Source organism: Pecten maximus, unplaced genomic scaffold (genome assembly GCF_902652985.1).
Source record: "Pecten maximus unplaced genomic scaffold, xPecMax1.1, whole genome shotgun sequence".
In the NCBI taxonomy this organism is placed as follows: domain Eukaryota; kingdom Metazoa; phylum Mollusca; class Bivalvia; order Pectinida; family Pectinidae; genus Pecten; species Pecten maximus.
This window is the reverse complement of record NW_022982807.1, coordinates 32,453-39,627: the sequence shown is the minus strand read 5'-3', so window position 1 is coordinate 39,627 and position 7,175 is coordinate 32,453. Positions and strand designations below refer to the sequence as shown.

At 34.5% G+C, this 7,175-nt stretch overlaps 1 long non-coding RNA gene across 2 annotated transcripts; it reads right to left on the bottom strand.

Annotated features, from left to right (window-relative positions):
• Window positions 1-376: 376 nt before the first annotated feature.
• On the bottom strand, window positions 377-4,217 carry LOC117320975. 2 transcript variants are annotated; one of them, XR_004531196.1, is made up of 3 exons: window positions 2,705-4,217; window positions 2,512-2,593; window positions 377-798 (listed from the first exon to the last, which is right to left on the bottom strand). It is a non-coding gene; the product is annotated as an uncharacterized LOC117320975 (long non-coding RNA). The 2 variants fall into 2 exon arrangements; XR_004531195.1 differs by lacking the exon at window positions 2,705-4,217 and having other exon boundaries at window positions 2,512-2,696.
• Between the last annotated feature and the right edge of the window lie 2,958 nt (window positions 4,218-7,175).

Here is a 7,175-nt window from a genome sequence, read left to right as displayed (position 1 = left end):
AAAGTTATAACTTTTTCTAGGTACTAAAAAGTTACAAAAAAGGTACAGAAAAGGTATAAAAAAGGTACAAAAAAGTTATAACTTTTTCTAGGTACTAAAAAGTTAAAAAAAAGTTATAACTTTTTCTAGGTACTATAAAGGTATGAAAAAGGTACTAAAAAGGTATGAAAAAGGTACTGAAAAGGTACAAAAAAGGTATAGAAAAGTTACAGAAAAAGTACAGAAAAATATAAAAAGATTTTGCTTCAGAATGTTTTTTTATCCAGAAATATACTTATTAAATACATGTCTTCTAGACCAATGAATTACTATTCATAAAACATCACGGAAATCTCCTTTCACTTTGCACATTTTCTTGAAAGACTAACAAAAGCACTTTTTTTCGTCCTCATGGAAAGCTTTATTTCGAATAACAGACTCCTTCCATGGATGAACGCAGCAGTCATGTACTATTACACTGTCATACTCCTGCTCCTGTACAAGGCATTATCCACTATGTTTCTTTAGTATATATTATAACTACCGTTTAATGTAAACATAAAACCAACATGTCATCAAGAATTAAGTATTTTTACTGCATAACACAGCACTCTAACTGGACTGTTATTAATACACATTGTATTGTATACTATATAAAATGTGTTAGCTGTTTGAGGCATTGTTACACAGGAAAGAAAAAAGTCTGAAATAATGTAAATGTTCCTCTTCTGGGATCCTTTCCTTGAGATTTGACTGACAATACTGCAAGAACACTGATTTTTCCAGGAGCTGATCAGGGTTCTTCTTGGGATTGACACTCTATAGTCCATCAAAAAGAAAAGAAAAGAAAACAGTTAGTGATCTATTTACATATTGTAACGCTGGTTTCGGTGTAATAACTTAATAACTAGGACAGGCTGAGAGTTAATTGGGTTATTATAATTTATTAACTAGAACACTGAAAATTTAAAGGACCCCATCAATTTCATCATGAGGCAATAAATAATATATATCTCCCATAATCATCAAGAACCCATCTGCCTAAATCACCGAGTAATATTGGTTGGAATTATATTGAAACAAAATCTGACCTTGGTCTTTGACCAAGTGACCTTGACCTTTGGTCAGTTGACTCCATGCATTATTATAATGTTTAATTCTGACCAACTTTGCTTTAGCCTTGAAACAAAATATTTAATCAGTGAAAAAACACAAAATTTGACCTTGACCTTGTCAGTTTACACCTAGTTTAATTCCAACTAAATTTGCTTCATCATGCCAAAACAAAATATTGATGAAAAGAAAAAAAAATTACCTTGACCTTTCAATCTAATGACCTTCATGAGCTTTGACCCTGGGTTTTGACATAATTTTGTGAACTGTACCTGGCCCATTTCGTGTAAATTTGTCAATAAATTCTAGAATTATTAGACAGCAGCAAAATTAGAGGGCTGGGAGACAGAAGTAATTACTATAGGCTAACAAACACAACTTATCATGTCAAATCAAAAAGAAGATACCCCCAGAGATATCATGTAATTGTATGATTATTATATAAATATCAATTTTATATATATCATATATACAAGACTGTTCTTTAGCCTAAGAAGGAAGAGAAAAGTGATTCCCAAATAAGGAATCACTTTTCTCTTCTTCTAGATCTTATTAATTTGAAAACAGAAGCCTAAAATGTTTCTTTTGAATAAGATCCATAAATAACTTTCTGAGAAACTTCAAAATTATAAAATTCAAAATGACAGCCTGTCAGCCATCTTGCATTGCATACAAGCTAATATATTGGGGGCGGGGATGATCAACTTAAAAGGGAAACTGATGGTGAGAGTAATCAATGTGTGTTAATTCAGCAATAAAACATTTTAAATGAATTCACATAAAATAAAAGAAGAAAGATTCTTCTCAAATTTTCCAATGGTCTATGTATAATAAATAAAATGTGCTAAAATTGTATATAGATTTTACTTTGTAGATCTATTTTAAATACGTATACTTTGACAAATTTTCAATTAGGACTTTATTTTATTGGATTTCCTTGAAATTTCACGCACACAACAAGTAACAATCCCTCTCATTTCTATATATATTTAATTTACCGTAGCCGATTCCGTAGATATTAATTGCATGTTAATTACATTTAAAAAAAAATAGTGTTGTGCGTATAATTAGGAATAAAGAACAAAATGTTCATACTTACCATAAATTATGGTGCATATATTCGTCTATTTCAGTAAAAAATAGTAACAAATGTACGGGAAAACATGAAAAAAATTATCAGGTAAAATAGCTGACGAATTATTGCCTACCCCAATATATAGTGGATCGAATTTCAAGAAAATCCATTGAAAAACGAAGTATATTATATATACTTTGGGACGTTCATACCAAACGCCATAAATGAAAAACGTGTATGGCCACATATATTTGTGAATCCATTTTAAATATATCATAATATTGACCCTGAATGTGAAGGTGAAGGATTAAAAAATAATCACTTGGCAAGCAAATTAAACTTACGATTGAAAGATGCAACATTTATAAATCGGCTGTGCGTAGGGGGCGGGTGGTCCGAGGATCATGAATGCTGGTGAATTTAGTCCTGAAACATGAAGTATTTCATATGAACATATTCACTCAATGTTGTTTAATGTATGACGATCGCGAGAGCGACAAAATCTGCGATTCGAAGACAAATTAGAACATAACTTACCCTGATTTCATGTCCGATAATTCAGTGTTTGCCGGTGAAAGGGGTATCATAAGTCGCCAAAAGCTAGACGAAATTTGATATTCTGTTCCCAGTTTGTCGATTGTATTCCGTGAGTGGGGAAATTAAATGTCGCAAATATATACCGTACTGTATATATAACGTGATTTTGTTCTAGGTCTAAGCTTTCATCACGTTTCCGTAAACAAACAAAATGGCCGCCACTTGTAATACAAATCTCCCGCTAAACTGAAGGGAGCGCCGCCTGGCGGTGGGTATACATGTGTATAGTAGGGCCAAGTGAACGAAGAAGAAAAATGTCGAATAAAGTTATTAGGCCGCCTACGATATCATGAGAAATCCTATCGATATTATTATATATATATATTTTAGTTGTTGTTATATATTTTTATTTAATTATTACTATGATTACTGCAACATCGTACTCTTTCACAGTGCACATGATTGCACACATGCATAAGTGTCTGTACAGAGAAACTAACGTGTCATATGTTCGGTTATATTCTTGATACCGATAATATTGTGCACAGGTGAGATACCCAGGTAAACTGGCCAATGCAACAAATCATAGGCAGTCAGGCATGACAACGATGTAACTAATTAATTAACGCCCCAGGACACCGCTATGTCAGCAGGTGAACTGGACACTCCTCAGGTACACAGGTATTTACAAAATTCAATGAGTTCGGTACAGTAGACTGCCGCTAATTACATTCTAATTGATGCCCCGAGTATGAGGTCTTCGGTGATCAGCTTGTGTCTGACTGGGTCGGTTAACTTTTGGTGCGTGGTCCCACTTTTCGTGAGGTAGCCTACACACATGATGTGCACGTTTCAGTAACAGCACTAACTAGGCTACTGTAATGCTACGAGATCAATTCTCCTGCAGATGTCCTTTGTGAATAATCTGACGATCTGGCTTATAGATATATGACCAATTGATTGTTTTGTTTAATGTGTTCACTGACAAAACATCGTGTGCGCTGTTTTCAGATTAAAATGTTTATTGCAATTTACGTCATATCGAGATCATAAAAACGCTTTACTTATATGGAGTTAAATCAAAGCGTCTGAGAGTTTGGACGATCAAAATGACACAAGTGTTACACACGTGTGTTTGTTTACCGCTGGAGTTTGTGTCCAATGCGGCATAATTGTGCATGCTACTACAAGATTAATGTCAAAAGCGCAAACATCCAGAAAATATGCGATGCACTGACAAAGACCATGCTATATTAATCCCATGGGGATGAATGAAGCTTGGGTTTTCCGGAAAATATTTTTGTGGGTGAGCGACCCATCGTCCCACGTGAAGTAAATTATATCATCATGTTCTATGTACGTACGTTTATGAACGTCTGTGTTGGGATATAACGAACTGCTTATCTTTTATAACAACTGAGTTTGTTCATGTCGTGACTTATCAATGCTAAGTTGTAATTATTCACGTCCTCTGAGCAATGATTGGTCCTCTGAGATAAAAAGATAAACTTTAAAAAAAAACTGCCCCCCCCCCCCCCCAAAAAAAAACGCATTTCAAGGGTGTGAATATTGTACTAAAAATGCAATAAATTAAAAGTGAATACCTTTTTAGCACACCATCATCAGATGGTGGGCTATTCAAATCGCCCTGCGTCCGTGGTCCGTCCGTCCCTCCGTCCGTCCGTAAACAATTCTTGTTATCGCTATTTCTTAGAAAGTACTGAAGGGATCTTTCTCAAATTTCATATGTATGTTCCCCTTGGTGCCTAGTTATGCATATTACATTTTGGGACCGATCGGAAAACAACATGGCCGACAGGCAGCCATCTTGGATTTTAACAATTGAAGTTTGTTATCGCTTTTTCTGAGGAAGTACTGAAGAGATCTTTCTCAAATTTCATATGTAGGTTCCCATTGGTGCTTAGTTATGCATATCGTATTTTGGAACCGATCAGAAAACAAGATGGCCGACAGGCAGCCATCTTGGATTTTGACAATTGAAGTTTGGTATCGCTATTTCTGAGAAAGTACTGAAGGGATCTTTCTCAAATTTCTTATGTAGGTTCCCCTTGGTGCCTAGTTATGCATATTACATTTTGGGACCGATCGGAAAACAACATGGCCGACAGGCAGCCATCTTGGTTTTTGACAATTGAAGTTTGGTATCGCTATTTCTGAGAAAGTACTGAAGGGATCTTTCTCAAATTTCATATGTAGGTTCCCCTTGGTGCCTTGTTATGCATATCGCATTTTGGGACCGATCACCAAATAACATGGCCGACAGGCAGCCATCTTGGATTTTAACAATTGAAGTTTGTTATCACTTTTTCTGAGGAAGTACTGAAGAGATCTTTCTCAAATTTCATATGTAGGTTCCCCTTGGTGCTTAGTTATGCATATCGCATTTTGGAACCGATCAGAAAACAACATGGCCGACAGGCAGCCATCTTGGATTTTGACAATTGAAGTTTGTTATCGCTATTTCTGAGAAAGTACTGAAGGGATCTTTCTCAAATTTCGTATGTAGGTTCCCCTTGGTGCCTAGTTATGCATATCGCATTTTGGAACCGATCGGAAAGCAAGATGGCCGACAGGCAGCCATCTTGGATTTTGACAATTGAAGTTTGGTATCGAGATTTCTCAGAAAGAACTGAAGGAATCTTTCTCAATTTTCATATGTAGGTTCTCCTTGGTCCGTCGTATTGCATTTTTGGACCAATCTGAAAACATTGTCGACAGACAACCATTATAGCCAAATCTCAAATTTCATATATAAGTTTCCCTTGTTTAAAAAGCACTGGAGGGATGTTTCTCAATTTATACAGATTAGTAAGAGGAAGGGAAAAAAAGAGAAAAGATCAATCTAACATGGAACCTATGAAGATCATTCAATGGTGGGCGCCAAGATCCCTCTGGGATCTCTTGTTTAATTTTAAATCTATATGTATGTTATTTATCAAAATATTTTTGATGCCTCTCTGGAATGAAAAATTTATCTATGCATGGACAATTCAACACACATTTCGGATTCCAATCACCTGTTACCTAGCTTACCTGTCGTTGAGGTCTTCTAAAGGCGATTCGCCTCTCTGACCCATCACAAATTCCCTACAGTTCACTGATAATTGTATTTTAATCAATTGTATGTACATTATTAAATTAAGATTTCCATTTAAATGGGGATTGAGCTTATATTGATTGAATTACCTGTAATAGAATTTCACTGTCACTGTCTTGTATAATTATTTGTGATTACATTTACAGTAATTATTATGTGTCATAAGCAAACATAAGATTTATTTAGTAATCTTATGGTTGTCCAGAAAAGATACAGACAAGTTTTGCTAAAAATAATCAGTCTTTTAAGATGTTGTAAATATTTTCTAAGTCCAGAAAAGGTACAAAAAAGTTATACATGCAATTTTCTAAGTCCAGCAAAGTTTTGCTAAAATTAATCAATCTTTTCAGATGTTGTAAATATTTTCTAAGTCCAGAAAAGGTACAAAAAAGGTATACCTCAAATTTTCAAAGTCCAGAAAAGGTACAAAAAAGTTATACCTCAAATTTTCAAAGTCCACAAAAGGTACAAAAAAGTTATACCTCAAATTTTCTAAGTCCAGAAAAGTTACACAAAGTTATACCTCAAATTTTCTAAGTCCAGAAAAGGTACAAAAAAGTTATACCTGAAATTTTCTAAGTCTAGAAAGGTACAAAAAAGTTACATCTAAAATTGTCTAAGTCCAAAAAAGTTATCAAAAGTTACATTCATTAATTCTAAGTTTTCAAAAAGGTACAAAAAAGTTATAACTTTTTTGTACCTTTTGAAAAAGGTACAGAAAAGGTACTAAAAAGGTACTAAAAAGTTATAACTTTTTATACCTTTTTTTGGTATGGGAGGCCTCCTGTAGCAGGTCAAATTCAATCAGAAATTTAGTGCAAGTATTTTTGTAAATCTGACAATAGCATGTTTTTGTTTCCCTATAAAAAGTTTGATATTTGACCATGGAAAACATGACTGTAAAACCATGGTTATAATAAATCCTGCAGTGGTTTAAACCAATGTCAACCTTCATCTTTAATCCAATAAAGGTTAAGAATTGTTACTGAAGGCTGCATGTCTCTCAGCCTCAAGGTCAAAATCAACAGCCTCAAGGTCACAATCAACAATGAAACTAGAGCTCAATACCAACATCCAATACAGTTGTTTTCCTATGAATACATTACAATAGACAAACACCGTAACAAGATGTTATATTTGCAAGCAAATTTGATCTCACCATCATCTCATCTCAACTCAAATGGTACTGGTACATGTATATGGTAGATACAAATATATCTAAAGGAACGATTCCACTAGATGTGAAAAGACACACAATGTGCATTATAGATCAATGTAAAAGCTAGAGAACAGGGTTTGACACCCCCTCCCCCACAACTCTGAATGCTGACCAGAGAATGTCACCATGACAAC